The sequence below is a fragment of the Neoarius graeffei genome, chromosome 18 (genome assembly GCF_027579695.1).
Source record: "Neoarius graeffei isolate fNeoGra1 chromosome 18, fNeoGra1.pri, whole genome shotgun sequence".
NCBI classification, from domain to species: domain Eukaryota; kingdom Metazoa; phylum Chordata; class Actinopteri; order Siluriformes; family Ariidae; genus Neoarius; species Neoarius graeffei.
In genome coordinates this window covers 22,287,297-22,307,844 of record NC_083586.1, presented here as the reverse complement: position 1 = coordinate 22,307,844, position 20,548 = coordinate 22,287,297, and the positions used below count along the sequence as shown (strand labels likewise).

The 20,548-nt window shown below is 41.6% G+C and overlaps 1 protein-coding gene across 1 annotated transcript in view; it reads left to right on the top strand.

The window, feature by feature from the left end:
• grin2ab (glutamate receptor, ionotropic, N-methyl D-aspartate 2A, b) overlaps positions 1 to 20,548 on the top strand; it is a 191,662-nt gene that overhangs the window by 57,342 nt on the left and 113,772 nt on the right. The window lies entirely within an intron of this gene.

Sequence of the window (20,548 nt, the reverse complement as noted above, 5' to 3'; positions counted from 1 at the left end):
GTCTGTATAAATCAACCTGTTCTGGAAGGACCCTGACTCTGCAACACTACTAAACAAGCAACATGAGAACCAAGGAGCCTCCAAACAGGTCAGAGACAAAGTTGTGGAGAAGTATAGATCAGGGTTGGGTTATAAAAAATATCCCAAACTTTGAATATCCCAGGGAGCACCATTAAATCCATTATAGCAAAATGGAAAGAATATGTCACCACTACAAACCTGACAAGAGAAGGCTGCTCACCAAAACTCACAGACCGGGCAAGGAGGGCATTAATCAGAGATGCAACAAAGACACCAAAGATAACACTGAAGGAGCTGCAAAGATCCACAGCGGAGATGGGAGTATCTGTCCATAGGAACACTTTAAGCCGCACACTCCACAGAGTGGGGCTTTATGGAAAAAGTCACTGTGGCCAGAAAAAAGTAATTGCTTAAAGAAAACACGTTTGGAGTTTGCCCAACAGCATGTGGCAGACTCCCCAAACACATGGAAGAAGATTCTCTGGTCAGATGAGACTAAAATTTATCTTTTTGGCCATCATGGGAAACGCCACGTGTGGCGCAAACCCATCACCCTGAGAACATCATTCCTACAGTGAAGCATGGCGGTGGCAGAATTATACTGTGGGGATATTTTTCATCTGCAGGGACAGGAAAGCTGGTCAGGAATGAAAGAAAGATGGATGGCACTAAATACAGGGGAATTCTGGAGGAAAATTCTGGTTTATGTCAACCAGAAGTTTGAGACTGGGATGAAGGTTCACATTCCAGCAGGACAATGACCCTAAATATACTGCTAAAGCTACAGTGGAGTGGTTTAAAGGGAAACAGTGGTTTAAAGGTTTTGCAATGGCCTAATCAAAGCCCAGACCTCAATCCAATTGAGAATCTGTGGCATAACTTGAAGATTGCTGTACACCAATGCAACCCATCTAACTTGAAGGAGTTGGAGCAGTTTTGCCTTGAGGAATGGACAAAAATCCCAGTGGCTAGATGTGCTAAGCTAATAGAGACATACCCCAAGAGACTTGCAGCTGAAACTGCAGCAAAAGGTGACTCTACAAAGTATTGACTTTGGGGCTTGTGTCCCAAGTCGTGTTCAAGTTTCTGATGGTTTATGCTGAAGAATTCTGAGGTAGTCCTCCTTCTTCATTATTCTGTCCACTTTGTGAAATGAACCAGTTCCACTGGCAGCAAAACAGCCCCAGAGCATGATGATCCTACCACCATCACCAGCTGGTACAGTGTCCCTCTGTACATGGTGGTCATTGTGGCCAAACAACTCAATCTTTGTCTCATCTGACCATACAGCTTTCCTCCAGAAGGTCCATGTGGTCAGCTTCAAACTTTAATTAAGCTTGAAGGTGTCAATTTTGGAGCAGGGGGTTATTTCTTGGATAGCAGCCTCTTAGTCCATGGTGATCTGAACTGTAGACAGTGATCCATCAGCTTCCAGTTCATGGCAGGGCCGTGCCATGGTGGTTCCCAGGTTGTTCCTGATCATCGAAACCAATTTCCTTTCAGCTGAGGGTGACAGTTTGGGTTTTCTTGAAGCAAAGTGGCTTGGCAAAGTGACTCCACCTCACAATAACTTGCATACAATTATTTGAACTGATTTTGGAATTTGCAATGGTTTAGAAATGGCTCCAAGAGACATTCCGGAGTTGTGTACGTCTGCGATCCTCTTTCTCAGATCTGCACTGAGCTCCTTGGACTTTCCCATTTTACTGTGTGTTGGTCAGTCCAATGAGTGCTGTAAACAAACCCTTTTTATGAAGGCACAGAGAAGCTACCAGCTGTAGTCAATCATGCTCACTAACAGGAAGTTAAGAGACCTCGGCCTTGGCAAGATAAGAGAGATTTTGGAAGTTTCAGCACCTCTGAATGAATAATCTAAGTGAGCGTATGTAAATTTTTGACCCTGTATGTATAATTTTGACCCTGTGTTGATTTCAGAAAACCCAAAGAAAATTAAAACTTGTGCACCAAATTCTAGCGTTTCATTTTTAAATTAAAGCTGCATGCTGTACAATCATTCTGCCACAGAAAAAGAACAGTTCAAAGAAATTACTGAAAGCCCAAATATTGCCATGATATTCATATCCAAGACGATATTCATGTCACTGTATGTAAATTTCTGACCACAACTGTAGGTGCGTAGCCTGACTCTGAATACGAGGAACTTTCCCAGCATTAACATATACACACACACACACACACAATATATATATATATATATATATATATATATATATATATATATATATATATATAGTACTTGGCCAGCTCTGTGATCAAGTGTTTTTATTACAGAGAGCTCAGGACTCACTGCTTCTTATGACTCAGAAGCGTTTGTACTGAGGGCTGACTCTCTAAACTCACTGCATTGCTCACTCGCTGTTACCTAACTCCCTAGTCCATAAAAAGCTCTTCATAATAAGAGAATCACTATAATTATACATAAGTGGCATCATTTGGAAGAAAAAAACGACAAAGATCGTAAAAGAATACTTATTTGAAAGGGATATTAGTACTGCCACTTCTTGATCATACAATAATAATCATAACATTAACACAAATGATAAAAACAGAGCTACAGTTTGGATCCAGGTCTTATGTACCTGGTGTAAATCATAAAATAATAACACAACTGTGTTTAAACAGTCACTAATAAAAAAACACTCTCGTTAATATTATGAAATCCCAGTCAGAAGCAAAAATAGCCCCACCAAATGACTGATCATTGTTAAATCAAGCTAATCAAACCCTGTGATAAGATGAGCAAGCACCACAAACACACTGCTCGCAGTGCCACAGTCCTAATTATCCCTGTTTTTCATTCATCGACAGCAATCAAGTCCTTTTTGTCCTCTGTCTTTCATGGCGGCACTTTAAGTTCTCACACGTACACGTGGATACTTCATGTGTTGACCAATTTTTGTAATGGAGTTGAGCATGCGCAGTGAGAAGCCTTGTTTTTCTTTCTTTTTTTTTTTAATTGCACGCACACAAGATGGCTACAAGACCAGCAACACTAACGATTCCATGTCCTCCATGTTTATTGTTTACTCTCCGGGTCGTGAGACTACCGCTTAAAAGCTCACTGATGTCACTGTTTGCGCCACCTAACGACATCACGTGACGTCCACCCACTTTCGCTAACTCCACCCAATGTGTCCACCCACTTCCAGCCAGCACGGTTCAGCGCGGTTGTAGTCGAAATGCAACTCCAACAGCCCCACTCAGCTCGACTCAGCCCGACTCAGCACGGCACGGCTCAGCCCGACTCAGCCGCATTGGTAGTGGAAAAGCAGCATAAGTCTGAAATCACATCCTTGTGTACGATTTGACAGTTATTGAATGTTAATGCTAATTACTGCAGGGATGAGAGTTTTCCGCTTTTCGGCGGATTTCCGCTTTTTCTGAGCAAAAATCGATATTATGCCAAATCCGTTGAGATTTTTTCATTTTCATTGAGGGGGGTTGGGGTATGTTCCTTCATGATACTCAAGCGTACAACGATGTTACATGTTTACATTTTCGCCATCTTTAGTCTCGCCAAGTCTCGCGGTAGAATACGTGTTATCTACAATGTAATTGGCCAAAACATTGCTGGCGAGCGCATGATAGCCAATCATAACAGTTCTTACAAGAGTGTGGGAGAGAACAAAAGCCAATCATAACAGTTCTTACAAAAGTACCCGCATCTGTTCTATTTTATCGAAACTTGCACATGTTCATCGTCGCTGCGCTTCAAAAATACGTTTCTCTTTCGTATCGGCTTTTTTACTCAAAATGCTGAATACAATTGACAAGCGAGACGAAGCGAAGGTACGTGAAATCGATGCTGGTATAAAAAACAGAGATAGGACTGACAAGCTCTTGTCTTTGGCCAAAAGGCTGAAGAAGTCGTCAAAATGATGAAATGAAAATGAGAAGTGACTGTGAACTATAAATAATTGTATAAAGTGTACACAGACATTATCCCATAAACTTAGCATTCGTTTGATTTAATACATTGAACATGTATATGATGGTCAGTAAATCTGAATTAATGCTGACAGTTTTGAAAACTTAAATATTTCAAAAGACTTTGAAATCATATGCAACTAATGAGGACATAGGGTGACTGACCTTTTCTCCCTAAGAAATTTTATTTAATATATGAACATTTTGATAATTAATAAAACTTGCGTTTAATGTGAATTTAGTTCGTCATTTTTGTTGATCATAAATTATAACCAGACCCTTGAATGTAGAATGTGATTTTATTTTGAATTCAAACAATACTCCTATTGATTTGAAACATATTTTCATGTAAATATATAAAAAAGACAACAGATTTTTTTTTATCTACTACAGCTCAGGTTGCAGGAAAAGTGGTTTGTAAGGCCTTATTTTTCAAAATTTTCCTGGGGGGGTATCCCTCCCAGACCCCCGGCTTCGGGCACCATCTTGTTTTCTGCTTTTTTGGTGACTCACTCTCATCCCTGTTACTGTCAGATTGACCAATATCTCTATTTTGTGTACCAGTCTTCTGGAGCTTCTAGATTAGCGAACACATTTAAAGGGAAGGTTTGAAGGCGTTTTCGATTTTAGGTGCAAATCATGACAACCATCACGATACCGGTGGAAACCTTTTAAAGTCACTGTGCATGAAATCACTAAATCCCTGATGGACAGGGACGTTTTATTTTTATCTTTGACGTACAAACTAGTAAACGTCGTGTTTAATCCTCCAGATGTAGACAAAGTACGCAGGTGAGGATGTGAACAATGCCTCCTCACCAAGACTGACTTCTAACGTTCATTTCCTGGTCACTTCCTGGATTTTTCCTCTGTATAAGCACATTATTTATCATGAACACATTACGGAGTCTTGCCGTCCATTTTTTTGTGAGTTTGTGTAAGAGGCGATGTAATTTTCAACTGCCATGTATATATATATATATATATTAGTCACAATCAGAAAGACCTTTAATGTCTAAGTTAAAGTCCACTTACAAGGCTCTTGACTTGGCATTAAAGACGATTTTATACTGGATGATTTTTTTGTGGGCGCCATGGTGGTGTAGTGGTTAGCACTCTCGCCTCATAGCAGGAAGGTTCTGGGTTCGAGCTCAGTGGCTGACGAGGGCCTTTCTGTGTGGAGTTTGCAAATTGTCTGCGTAGGTGTGCTCTGGTTTCTCTCACAGTCCAAAGACATGCAGGTTCGTCTCACTGGTGGCTCTAAATTGATCGTAGGCATAAATGGTTGTTTGTCTGTATTCTTGGGTTTCAGTCACGTGACTTTTCTTAGCAATTTCACTTCCAGTAAAACAGCTGGTGGTCAAGCAAACCAAAACGGCTGCCATAGTGCAAGCAACTAGCGATAAGTTATCAGAGTACGCTCGTAATCTAGAAGCCACTGCTCGCTTTAGATATATTCAGAAGATCGCTCTGTGCAATGGAATCGACCCCTACAGTCTGGGAAAGAAGGATTTGTCGTACGATCTCGAAAACTACCCTTCAGTCAAGTTCCCCAACATCTAGAACTATCTGGTGTCGCAGACGTCCTTCTACACCGCAAAACACATGAAAGCGTGGAAGAGTATGGAGGCTTGCAGCTTTTTTGTATGTGGCTGGGTAAAGGACCTCGGGATCAAGTCGCTGCCGAATGAATCCTGTATTGTTTTTGCCCGTGTAAGTATGGGTTTTTTTAAGCTTGTCGTTCACGTCTTTACAACAAAACGCTGCAAGTTGAAGTGTAAACAAACAACAGTTGGCTTGATTCTCACTTGTGCTGGCTCTTATCTCTCAGCTAAATCATTCACAAAGATCATCAGAAACCCCTTTAAAGACCTGGATCTTAGTTAAACAAGACGGAGAAGTGATCACGGCGCATTGTAACTGTACGGCTGGGGAAGAATTTTGACGCGACCTCCATGCATGTGGACTTTGTGAGGAGTAAACAAAGAAACAGCTGGGGACTTTAGCGCTTCATGGCTAAAAAACGTACCGTAAAATAACGACACGTAGCAAGAAAAGTCCTTGGAAAACACTAAGGATGTAGCTGAGAGGGCGATACAAACCTTTCACCAAGTGATCACTGCAAACTCGAGCATGCTTCGACTCGGCTCCCTTCGATTTCAGTGAGAGGTTCAAAAGCCACCTTTCTCCACGTCTTTTTGTGAAATCGTGCGTTCTTTCAGCCTTTTTTATTAGTTCATGGGGAACCCTGAAGAAACTTTGATCAGTTTCATGGTTTGACTGATTCGAACAACCTAACACAATGCAAGCGTAAGGCATTTTTCATGCGAGCAATGCACCTTCTCTGTACAAACGCTTTGTCAACTGAGCTTTGGTAGACCACCAGCTAAAGTTTTGAATAACTAATGAGGCGGATGTGATGTCACGTGAAACCCAAGAATGTGTCAGCCCTGCGATGACCTGGCGACTTGTCCAGGGTGTACCCTGCCTCTCGCCCATAGTCACCTGGCATAGGCTCCAGCTTGTCCGTGACCCTGCACAGGATAAGCAGTTATGGATGATGGATGGATGATTTTTTTTGTCCAGATTTTTGCCAAAATCAAATCTAACAGAATTCTTTGGTCGTGACCTGAGATCAGCGGTTTTAGAACACGTAATGGGACTCGATTTCGTGCCACTGCAATGAAAGTTGTGTCACTGTGAAATTTCTGAGTAAAATCCCAGCATGTGCACTGATATGATGCTTACAGGACAGCGACAAATACAGTAGCCGCAATGGAGAGACGAAGACAAAACGGACAGAAAAAAACTCTCTTCATTACCTAAAGCTGACTGGAGAATTTCCAGATCACGCTGATTGACAATGACAGCAGAAAGTACAAATCGGGGGATGGTTGTTGAAGAATCTATCATATAACGGAGTCTCATCTCATCTCATTATCTCTAGCCGCTTTATCCTGTTCTACAGGGTCGCAGGCAAGCTGGAGCCTATCCCAGCTGACTACGGGCGAAAGGCGGGGTACACCCTGGACAAGTCGCCAGGTCATCACAGGGCTGACACATTGACACAGGCAACCATTCACACTCACATTCACACCTACGGTCAATTTAGAGTCACCAGTTAACCTAACCTGCATGTCTTTGGACTGTGGGGGAAACCGGAGCACCCGGAGGAAACCCACGCGGACACGGGGAGAACATGCAAACTCCGCACAGAAAGGCCCTCGCCGGCCCCGGGGCTCGAACCCAGGACCTTCTTGCTGTGAGGCGACAGCGCTAACCACTACACCACCGTGCCGCCCATAACGGAGTCTGTTACAGAAATCAGTGCAGATTTCTTGTTCAGTTTTATGAATAATTTTCTTAAGAGTCTAAAACCAGATTAAAACTTGTGTCTTGTTTTCATCTCAGTTGGTTAACTTTTTAATGTTGACACACAAAGTAAAAAAAGAAACAATTTGGGTTCAGCTTTTTTTCTTACTGTCAATAAGTTCGACTCTTTCTTGTTCGTGCAAACTCTTTAGCTATTTCTAGTTGTAGTATAAAAATATATAGCACACGTGCTACTTTATCGGCTTGCAGCCAGTCTGCGTTGGTGGATTCCATGCTGTTAAATGGTGAAATTTTCTGCGATTGCGTGAATATACTAATTAAAATCCTAATTTAACTTATGTACACCTGGGAGTTCAGTCCTTATGTTTTCAGCATTATTTATCTGTCAGTGCCGTATTTGTGAAATGAAAGTATTCTTGTATAAATCAGTGTGAAAGTGTTGTACCTTTTATTAATATCAGCATTATGCCATGATATGATTTATTTTCCCACTTAATTATAGTGTGGAGCTAATCTTCGGAAACTCCGCGTTGTTAATCCTGACCTACTGATGATTATAATTACACCTGCCACTACTGTGATTAGTACTGCCACTACTCAGTAAGTAAAATAAGGAAAATAATCAACGACAAGGTGGGATGATGAAGCGGAATCATCGTTAGCATGTCCCAATGCGTTTAGTTTCTCTTATACAACAGCAGTTTTCCAAAACTACAAATTTTATTCAGTAAAGAACAATATATTGTTGAACAACATTTTTATCCATTTGTAGTTACATTTAATATTGTAGTGTCAAACACACAGAGGCAGACAGAGGATGCAGGTGAGGTTTCAGCGCTTTATTTAGTACCAGTGGCATTATAAATACATGCGTCAATGAAAATGAGCTGGAGAGTAAACTTGGATAACTATGAATTAAACCAGTCACATTTGTGAGGCATACCACAGCCCACAGCACCCAGACCAAGGGAAGGCTCATAAAAGAACCCCCTACGCCCAAAAGGCACTACTCCTGGGGTGCACTTCAAGGCACCAAATTGGTGGACCTGGGCCATGGCCATGGGCTTCACGCTGGATAATACCCCGTCAGTCTTTGGCATGGGTCCAGACATGGGCAAGAGCATAACACTGGGGACCACCATGTCTGTCCCTGACCTGGGCATGGGCATGGTCATAAGTGTGAGTATGGATATAGGCATGGACCTGGACATGGGCTCAGATATAGGCATGAACCTGAACTTGGGTATAGGCATGGACATGGACAGAGGGACGGGTGTGGTCAGTCTGTGGCACAGGAATAGGCATGGGCTCATGTTTGGACATGGGCTCAGGCACAGGTATAGGTTAAGGCATGGACTCAGGTTTAGACTCAGGCATAGAGATGACCTCAGGCATGGACTTGGTCATAGACATGAAGAAGAAGAAGAAACCTTTATTGAGCACATGTACACTCAAGCACAGAGAAATTCCTCTTCAGCATTTAACCCCTCTGAAACAATGAACCCATGCATGCACACACACACATGAGCAATGAGCACGCACACACACCCAGAGCAGCGGGCAGCTATGCTGGGGAGCAGTTGGGGGTTAGATGCCTTGCTCAAGGGCACTTCAGCCATGATACAGAGAGAGGGGTAATTCATTGTTCATTCATTCAACTTCCCTCATATTTTTCCTGTCCCAGGAATCGAACCAGTGACCCTTTGGGCCCAAGGCTGCTTCTCTAACCTTCAGACCATGGCTGCCTGGCATGGACACAGGCATGGACATGGATTCAAGCAAGGGTTCTGACAAGAGTGTGGACTCAGGCATGGGTACCAAATCCGACAAGGAGTAGGGTATGGACGTGGTGTTGGAGACTGACTCGTTGACCTCAGAATGAAACTGGAACTGTACCGGGCAGGCCATCTCCTGGGCCTCGGGCATGAATGGGACATGGGAAGTCACCTCATTGACCTCTGACTGGAACTGGGCTGGGTAGGTCATCTCCTGGGCCTTGGACATGAACGGGACAAGAGAGGTTGCCTCTTTGACCTCTAACAGGGGCATGACCTCTGTGATGTTGAAGGTCACCTTGGTGACCTTCCAAGCAGAGCTCCAGCATGGACATGATATTGGTGATGCTGGAGGCTGCCTTGATGATTTCCACCGGTAGCATGGCATTGGAGGTCGCCTCGATAAGCTCCAGCATGGGCACGGCATTGGTGATGCCAGAGGTCGCCTCTTTGATCTCTGGCAGGAGTGTGGCATCGGAGGTCATCTCTCTTATCTCTAATCAGAGCTCCAGAGAGGTCTTGGCATGCATGGCATTGGAACTCATCTCACTGGCCTCCAGCAGGAGCATGACACTGGTGACCTCAAAGAGGTGACCTCCAGTGGAAGTGTGGCATCAGAGATCACCGAGTTGACTTCCGAGCAGAGCTCCAGCATGGGTGTGATATCAGTGGAGGCCACTCAGTCGGCCTCAGTCCGGCATCGGTCTCAACCCCCCAACAAAAATCTTCTGTGGAATCCTCATACAGGTACAGTGGGTATGCAAGCTTCAGGAGGACATAGAACTGCTTTGGAGTCATGTAGACAGGGCTATGGGTGGCCTTCAGGAGCTTGGCCCACTACAGCTAGAGAGGGCACTGACTCGATACCCAGTATACCAGTACCAGCATCAGTACCAGGCTGATACCAGCAAATAAATAAATAAATGGTGGATCTCAGATACTCTAAAGAAAGTTTGGAATAGGCTTGGGAAAGCAAATGTATATTTGGGAGTGGAAATATTTCCATATAAAGAAACTTGTTTTATTTTGTTAGGACCGATTTTATTTTTTAGATTTATACTTTATGCCTTATATTCTTGTCAGCCCTGTGATGACCTGGCGACTTGTCCAGGGTGTACCCCGCCTTTCGCCCGTAGTCAGCTGGGATGGGCTCCAGCTTGCCTGCGACCCTGTAGAAGGATAAAGCGGCTTGAGAGAATGAGAATGAGAATGAGATTTATACTTTATGCCTTATATTCATGTCAGCCCTGTGATGACCTGGCGACTTGTCCAGGGTGTACCCCGCCTTTCGCCCATAGTCAGCTGGGATAGGCTCCAGCTTGCCTGCGACCCTGTAGAACAGGATAAAGTGGCTACAGATAATGAGATGAGAGGAGATGCCTTATATTCATATTTATGATGTGAGTGACTTTTGTGATAAAGTTTAACTGTGAGGTGAAAAAAAAACTAAGCCGAGTAGTTTTTACAGAAAATAATGCCAAATGGATTTTGGTATCAGCTGATACTCACAGTTTGCGCGTCGTTATCGGAAAAGAAAAGTGGGATCGTCTCATCTCTATTTCAAAGCAATCTTTCATTTTTATAGAAAATCGCTGTACGGTATGTTTCCTTCAATATTTTGTTACAAGCAACGTCTCTTTCTCAAAAGACCCAACCACGGCAGCTCGGCGGTGTTGGGATTTGAACTCATAACCTTCTGCTCTGTAGCTAAAATGAGCAGTTACCGTAGAAATGATAATGTTTAATGAGATTGTTTAATGAGAATGAGAGCATTAATATAAACACTCCAAGCGATACTGCTCCTGATAACATCAATAGACGGACAAATAAAGAACTAAATCACGGTTTGTTTGACCAGCGCAGAGCATTCGTGATTAACTGTGACGTCTGAGTTCCGAGAGTGCAGAAGGTTTTACTGTGCGGCTGCCTGCTGCCATGTCATCCCACCAACGAGGAGGCAGAAGAGCAGAAATAGATGCACCGGGGTCACACTGACCTTGTGTGTGTGTGTGTGAAGACCATGAAGCGTCCAGGCTTGAAGATCAGCCCCTGATCTGCAGGCAGAACATTCATGCTGCTCAAGCAGAGTTAGTTTCCTGTTTGGGGAATGGAGGGAGGGAGCGTGTCTCAGACACGCAAAGGTCATTTAAATCTAATGAATCAAACGCTCAGAGAGGCAGAACGCCGTCCATTTATCAGCAGACCTGCCAGTTTTAGAGATTTAACTCCAGTGAATTAGAAACACTAAAACATTCCAGCACGCACTTGCTCGCTCTGCATATGTGATTATAAATAGTGTGAAATGCTGTTACTCTGCGAATCGAGGGTCTTTTGGCGTTGTGTCACGGGGCTTATACTTCCAGCTAGGGATGAGTATCAGAACCAATCAGAGTTGCTCGCCTCGGTTCACAAACACAGAGGAACTAAAACAAGCGCTCCGAACACCAACAGAAATAAAGCAAGAGCGATACCAATATAAATCTCATTCAGTGTCCCGGTATCACTTTGTGTGAGGAATAAATCATCACAGGGGCATGCTGTTACAGGAAAATAATCCACATCAATGTGGTGTTAATTTATTATTCTTGTTATTTTCCTAAAACATCACTTCCTGAAGTGTGTTATTCCTCTTATACTACACCAATCCCAATTTTTACATTTATTAACAAACGACACGTCGTACAGGACTTCTTATCCGTTTCTAGTTACATGTAGTAGGCTAGGTTTGTGAGACGTCGTAGCAGATATAAACAGTCGTTCCCTCAGCAGCCTGTCTTTTTTAAAATACTGACTTAAACATCTTTACGAGACTCAAAAGAAGGTGTGATTATTCCGATTTAATAACATCTACAGGAGGTGCTGCGATTAGAGCTGAGCGCTTATAAATCCTGCGCGAAGTCTTTCCACTCTCGCCCTGTAAACAACAGGTTTTTAACATCCGAGAGGACATGAGAGAGCTCAGCACTCGAGCGATAGCTCGAGTCCACTCATGACTCTTCTCAGACTGCCTCAGGCTGGAATCTGGGGTTTTATCGGACACTAAATATTTCATCTGCAGCCTTCAAGACAAAAAGGTTCCCTTAATGGGATGAAAAAACTGTGTCAGGTGAAAGAGATCAAGCTGGAGGATTCTGTCTTAAGATAAAGAGCTGCAATTTAAACGATTATTCTGATTCGTTAATTTCTGAAATTACTGACAGATTTTTATTTTCGAATCTGTATACTGTCCAACAGCAGCAACGTTTTATAAAGTAACATAACAGCGAATAAAGAACGTTCGGCTCTACGCTGTGTTTTTTATTTTTGTATTCATGAATATTTGATTTCTGGGCTTTCTGTGGTGACACAGTTAGAAACAACTAAAAAAAAAAGTCAATATTTAAAAAAAAATGTTAAATATTTTTGCGTGTTCAATCATAAAAATGATTTTGAAATAAATAAATTAACTAAAAATCCATTATTAAAAATACTTTTTTCATTATAAAGTGTGTAATATATGAGTGATTCCACGCTTATGGGTACTGAAATGGGGACATGAACTTATTTTTAAAAATTCACCTAAAACCATTTCTTTTTTTTTACCATCAGGTCACAAAACATGTAATCTTTAATGAATGATATGTTAAAAGATAACTTTAATTTTCTGAGATGTAATAAAAACATATTTATATGCCAAAGTCAGAACGTAACAGAAGTGTTGTGGACATATATATTCTCAATTTTAACAATGTAGAATTACTTTTTGAAACATAGGAAGGTGATGTTTTAGCAAATATAATTAATAAACATGTGTAGTAGAATAAACATACACATTCTTTCAATAAGATTAACATGGTATATAGCTAGATTGTAATTAATTTGTAACAGAAGCGAGATGGACAATCGTAACAGAAGTAATGGAACAGACATCATTTTGGAACTCATAGGCTTGACTTTGGCATATAAATATGTTTTTATTACATCTCAGAAAATTAAAGTTATCTTTTAACATATCATTCATTAAAGATTACATGTTTTGTGACCTGATGGTAAAAAAAGAAATGGTTTTAGGTGAATAAGTTCATGTCCCCATTTCAGTACCCATAAGCGTGGAATCACTCATATATAAGTAAAACTTTCATAGATTATAGATTCAGGGCCCACAATTTAAACAATTTCAAGTATTTATTTGTTTATTTTTACATAATTTGGGCTTCCAGCTCATAAAACCCACGAAAACAGGAATTCAAAAAATTAGAATACTGTGAACAAATCACCATTTACTTCTAGGCCGGTAGCTGTGACACGTAGAATGCCTAGAAAATGAATTTCGTGGAAACTATCTTGGAACTACTTTCTGAAATGTTTTTTCTGGTCTCAAATAAAGTGGTGCTTGAAAGTTTGTGAACCCTTTAGAATTTTCAATTTTTCTGCATAAATATGACCTAAAACATCATCAGATTTTCACACAAGTCCTAAAAGTAGATAAAGAGAACCCAGTTAAACAAATGAGACAAAAATATTATACTTGGTCATTTATTTATTGAGGAAAATCATCCAATATTACATATCTGTGAGTGGCAAAAGTATGTGAACCTTTGCTTTCAGTATCTGGTGTGACCCCCTTGTGCAGCAATAACTGCAACTAAACGTTTCCGGTAACTGTTGATCAGTCCTGCACACTGGCTTGGAGGAATTTTAGCCCGTTCCTCCATACAGAACAGCTTCAACTCTGGGATGTTGGTGGGTTTCCTCACATGAACTGCTCGCTTCAGGTCCTTCCACAACATTTCCATTGGATTAAGGTCAGGACTTTGACTTGGCCATTCCAAAACATTAACTTTATTCTTCTTTAACCATTCTTTAGTAGAACGACTTGTGTGCTTAGGATTGTTGTCTTGCTGCATGACCCACCTTCTGTTGAGATTCAGTTCATGGACAGATGTCCTGACACCTTCTTTTACAATTCGCTGGTATAATTCAGAATCCATTGTTCCATCAATGAGGGCAAGCCGTCCTGGCCCAGATGCAGCAAAACAGGCCCAAACCATGATACTACCACCACCATGTTTCACAGATGGGATAAGGTTCTTATGTTGGAGTGCAGTGTTTTCCTTTCTCCAAACATAACGCTTCTCATTTAAACCAAAAAGTTCAATTTTGGTCTCATCCGTCCACAAAACATTTTTTTTCACTAGTCTTCTGGCTTGTCCACGTGATCTTTAGCAAACTGCAGACGAGCAGCAATGTTCTTTTTGGAGATCAGTGGTTTTCTCCTTGCAACCCTGCCATGCACACCATTGTTGTTCAGTGTTCTCCTGATGGTGGACTCATGAACATTAACATTAGCCAATGTGAGAGAGGCCTTCAGTTGCTTAGAAGTTACCCTGGGGTCCTTTGTGACCTCGCCAACTATTACACGCCTTGCTCTTGGAGTGATCTTTGTTGGTCGACCACTCCTGGGGAGGGTAACAATAGTCTTGAATTTCCTCCATTTGTACACAATCTGTCTGACTGTGGATTGGTGGAGTCCAAATTCTTTAGAGATGGTTTTGTAACCTTTTCCAGTCTGATGAGCATCAACAACGCTTTTTCTGAGGTCCTCAGAAATCTCCTTTGTTCATGCCATGATACACTTCCACAAACATGTGTTGGAAAGATCAGACTTTGATAGATCCCCGTTCTTTAAATAAAACGGTGCCCCCTCACACCTGATTGTCATCCCATTGATTGAAAACACCTGACTCTAATTTCACCTTCAAATTAACTGCTAATCCTAGAGGTTCACATACTTTTGCCACTCACAGATATGTAATATTGGATCATTTTCCTCAATAAATAAATGACCAAGTATAATATTTTTGTCTCATTTGTTTCACTGGGTTCTCTTTATCTACTTTTAGGACTTGTGTGAAAATCTGATGATGTTTTAGCTCATATTTATGCAGAAATATAGAAAATTCTAAAGGGTTCACAAACTTTCAAGCACCACTGTATGTATCCAACTATGTGATAAAAGTTCTCCACGAGATACCTGCACATAAGTGAATAAAAATTTTATGATTGTCAGAAATAATGAATAGGTAATAGGTAATAATATTTCCTTCGATATGTCTCATTCTTTTACACTTTTTTCTCAGAGTGGCCTCATTATTTGGGGGACATTTGGGCACTTTTGTCACATGTTGAATCAATAATTTCTAGTGGGGATGTAAGTGACGGCATCTTGGTTATGATGAATAGTGCTATAACTCATTCTATTAGACCCCTGCATAAAAATGCATATTACCCAGCAACTACCTCAAACTGTATCCATCAATAATATCATCTCTGAAAGATAAACCTACCCAGCAGGTTGTTTTCTTGTAAGAAACATGGTGTAGTCAGCATAGCATGGTCTGTGGTAGCAGACCTCAATTGCTATACAGTCTTTTTCACGAATATGTACAAGCACGCCTTCATCTTTTTTTGCCTCGGCAGCATTTCGCAACAAACCTAGAAAAGTAAATAAAACAATATGCCTAAGTTTCATCAAATGGCAACAAAAATCACAACAAAAGAAATAGCCATGTGGTCAAATCATATCATTTTAGCCTATGAATTCTTTATTCATGAAAAAATTCAATTTTGATAAAACCTATTTAATTTGGAACAAGCTTGGGTTTTACATCCCTCATTAGGCCTACATGTATTTAATAGATTGGCTGGGCCAGCCATTAAGATTTTAGGACTTTTTATAGGATTTATTTTAACAACTATCTTTTTACTTACCTCCATCAACTGTCTCAGCTTTTACAAGTTTAGCTCTTGTTCTTTTACCCTTGGCTGTGATAAATCTGTCGATTTTCTTACATATTATGCAGACAGGTGGTAATATGCGGCTTTTTTCTGTACCAGACGATCCAAGCGTTGGTTCTGTTTTCCTCCTTTTGGTGTGCTGTAGTTGTTGTTGGCCAAAACCTTCTGTTCTAGATCGTAATAGTTTTGGAGAAGAAATCCTCTGTTGAGCCGACTCAGCTTTGGCTGTCTGCCTCTTTCTAGCGGCAGCTATTCGCTTCTTGTCGACAAACCGTCGATAACAAGTAGGATGAAAGCCTGTACCGCTCGGTAGATCTTCACATTCGAGATGTTGTAGTGGTTCAGTGTTCTCGACAATTGTCCGCTCAATCCCGTCAGTTTCCTTCCAGTCAGAACAACATTTACGGAATGTATCCCACCTCTTTTTCGAAAACGGTTCATTTCCAATTGACGGGAGGTGCATAAGACATTTATACTTTGCTGCAGAAGGGTTTTTTGGCGATTTTCTCTCTCCACGCTGCCCTCCGTGGGCGCAGCCATCTTTGTTTATACTACGTCACGGCCTACTTAGGCGCTCGCTCATTGGCTGGAAAGCTGACCTAGATTACTCTTCATCGTGCTAATTTTGAACATTTCAAGGTGCTATAACTATCAGTGTGCGTGGTTTTGAATGGAGAACTTTTTATTCTACGTTCTAAATATCGTTATCAATCATTCTACATAAAAATTATGTAGTTCCACGAGATGTGCCACGAGAGTGAAATATACAAGTTACAGCTACCGGCCTATTCTCAGTTTTTGCAGAAAAAAAGGAAAGAAATTAGGATCACATCAAATCAATCAAAATATGGTACTTTCAAAATGATATGTCAATCTTCAATACTTGGTTGGGAATCCCTTTGCCTTAATCACTGCCTCGATGCGACGTGGCATTGAGGCAATCAGCCTGTGGCATTGCCTGGGAGTTATGGAAGCCCAGATTTCCTTGATGCTTGCTGTCAGCTCTTCTTTGTTGTTGGGTCTGGTGCCCCTCATTTTCCTGTTGAGAATACCCCATAGATTCTCAATGGGGTTTAGGTCCGGCGATTTGGCTGGCCAGTCAAGCACTGTGATGGCATGGGCATCAAACCAGGTTTTGGTGCTTCTGGTGGTATGGGCAGGGGCCAGGTCCTGCTGGAAGATGAAATCTGCATCTCCATACAGATCCTCAGCAGAAGGAATCATGAAGTCCTCTAAAACAAACATTCTGCTAGACTGTTGCGGTGACCTTGGATTTAAGAAAGCAGAGTTTACCAACACCTGCACCGGACATTGCACCCCAAATCATGACTGACTGTGGATATTTCACACTGGACCTCAAGCAGCTTGGGTTCTGTTCCTCACCCGTCTTCTTCCAAACCCTTGGACCTTGATTCCCGAATGAAAGGCACACTTTACTTTCATCGGAAAAGAGGACCTTGGACCACTGGCCAACAGTCCAGTCCTTCTTCTCCTTGGCCCAGTTGAGACGGTTCCTACGTTGGCTCAGGTTCAGAAGTGGCTTGACCCGAGGAACCCGACAGTTGTAGCCCATCTCCCGGATGCGTCTGAATGTGGTGGTTTTTGAAGCTGTGACTCCCGCCTCATTCCACTCTTTCTGGATCTTTGCCAGATTCTTGAATCTTCTCTGTTTGATAATCCGCTGAAGCCCATGGTCATCTCTTTTGCTGGTGCATCTTCTCCTGCCACATTTTGCCCTTCCACTAGACTTTCCATTGATATGCTTGGACACAGCAGTCTGTGAACAGCCAGCCTCCTTAGCTATGAACTTTTGTGGCTTACCCATCCTATGGAGGGTATCAGTTATGGTCTTCTGGCCAGTTGTCAAGTCTGCAGTCTTCCCCATATTGAACCAAACTGAGACAATTGAACCAAACTGAAGCAATTTAATGACACCTGGGGAAACCTTTGCTAGAGGTCTGCACGGGCCGGATTTTTCAGTCCCGCTCCCGCCCGTGCCCGCATTGTGCAGTCCCGCTCCCGCAAAGAATTATGATTTTCAGTCCCGCTCCCGCCCGCGCCTGCCATATTTTGTCCCGCTCCCGCCCGCAAATCCCGCATGATGCAGACGTTCGCGTTATTTCTCACGAAAGTTCTTGTCTTGACACAGCGTGATGGTGCCCCGCCCCCTACTTTGAGTGGATTTGAGCATAAATATCTACAGCTCACATTCACGTTTGTTATTATTTACCTTGTTTCTGAATTCGGAATGTTGAAATAGCAACATGTAGACCTAATAATAATAATTATTTAAGTAGGCTAATCATTTAAGTATGCGCTCTCCCGTGGTGCGTCTCCTATGAATAATTAGTGTGAAAGGAGAGATGGATCGCACTCTTGAACTTATTCTTTTAGTTACATTTCTTTTCAGTTGTTTTTAGCAGCAGAGGGAGACAAACGTTTCGGCTGTTGCCTTCGTCAGTGTCTATAATAATAATAATAAAAGACAGGCGAGCACGTAATTCCAAGTGGAAATTTGGTATATTTATTGTTCAGCCATACAAAACATTAGGCTAACCCAGTTTACATTTGTAAAGCATTTCTAACTAGAATATCCTATAGAATACCCTATAAGCATAGCATATATACATGTTATAACAAAACACAGTCCTAGCCTACAACAACAAAAAATCGACAGTATAGGCTACTGTAGATATTATAGGGCTATGGTTGCACATTTCTAAAACTATTTGGGCTTGAGCCTCCGTGCGAGTGTTAAACTCAATATAACATAGCTGACCTTGTTTGAATATGAATAAGAAAAACGAGAAAATCAAATGCAGGTAAACGAAACAACTAAGCCTATTGCTTAGGCTATCGGGTTCTTTGAACAGCTATGGAGAAACAGCAAATTGTTCACTGTTGAGGGCTTCAACATACTGCGCCTTTCCTCCAGTATGCGATCACATATGCTGAACGCGCGCTCGGATGGTGCGCTGGAACCTGGAATGGCCAGTACATGCCGTGCTGAGATCTCAAACACGGAAGAGGAAAGGAATCGGAAACGTACGAGAGATATTTATCCTCTCCTGGATCAGAATCAGAATTCTGATGACCAGCTCATCTAAGGTATCATTGAGGCATCATGTTAGTGTGGGTCACTGGAGGCTGGGTGTGAACGGCGAGTCATTAGAGTGATCAAAGGATTGCCCGTTAGGGTGATCAATGGCAATCTGACTCTCTCTGCAAATTTAGGCATCTTAAAATGTTTTTATTAATGCCAAATAAAATATCCAGCACAAATTATATATGATAGACATAAATTAATAATTTATAAATTTTATTTTAAACACGTTTTTAGTTAGCGGGACTGCAGCTTATCACCGCTCCCGCCCGCACCCGCATTGTGCACTCCCGCTCCCGCCCGCGCCCGCAATGAGCTTTCAAAATTTGTCCCGCGCCGCACTGCTTTGCGGCGGGTCCCGCGGGACTCCCGCGGGAGTGCAGGGCTCTAACCTGTGCAGGTGCTTTGAGTTAGTAGATGATTCGTGTGTGACACTCAGTTTAAAACATTCATGCCCTGCAAAATTTGGGCTGATTTGTTCACAGTATTCTAATTTTTTGAATTCCTGTTTTCGTGGGTTTTATGAGCTGGAAGCCCAAATTATGTAAAAATAAACAAATAAATACTTGAAATTGTTTAAATTGTGGGCCCTGAATCTATAATCTATGAAAGTTTAACTTTTTGAATGGAATTATGGAAATTAAACAACTTTTCCATGATATCCTAATTTTTTGGAAAGGGTCTGTATTTATTTCTCGACTCTGAAGTAAAACAAGTAGAAACAATGAAAATCAGGTCAACGTTTTATTTTAAAAAAGAATAAATTTATTTTACTGAAATAAAAAACAACAACAAAATATATACATTCATAATTTTATTTTTAAAAATTAATTCCCTTTTTAGTGTCCACCAAGAAAAACAAAATAAACAGCTTTGTTTTATCGTTTTCTCATTTTGATGAGTCATATAAATGTTTTGTAATATTTATAGTTTTTCACTCCAAAATGAAAAATGTTTTAGTTTGTGTCACGACCTGTGTGATAAAACAAGGAGAAACAATTAAAAATCAGTTTATTATTATTATTATTATTGGCAGCACGGTGGTGTAGTGGTTAGCGCTGTCGCCTCACAGCAAGAAGGTCCGGGTTCGAGCCCCGTGGCCAGCGAGGGCTTTTCTGTGTAGAGTTTGCATGTTCTCCCCGTGTCCGCGTGGGTTTCCTCCGGGTGCTCCGGTTTCCCCCACAGTCCAAAGACATGCAGGTTAGGTTAACTGGTGACTCTAAATTGAGCGTAGGTGTGAATGTGAGTGTGAATGGTTGTCTGTGTCTATGTGTCAGCCCTGTGATGACCTGGCGACTTGTCCAGGGTGTACCCCGCCTTTCACCCGTAGTCAGCTGGGATAGGCTCCAACTTGCCTGCGACCCTGTAGAACAGGATAAAGCGGCTAGAGATAATGAGATAAGATTATTATTATTGATTTAAAGTCAAAACCTGAATAAATGCAACATACAGAAATCTTACACACTGAAAAGGTTACGTTTTTTGATGAATATTCTGATTTCCGGGATTTGTATGATGTAAAAAAAGTATAAAACAAATAAAAAATAGGGTCAAAATTTTATCTTTAAAAAAATTTTTTGGAAACAAAATG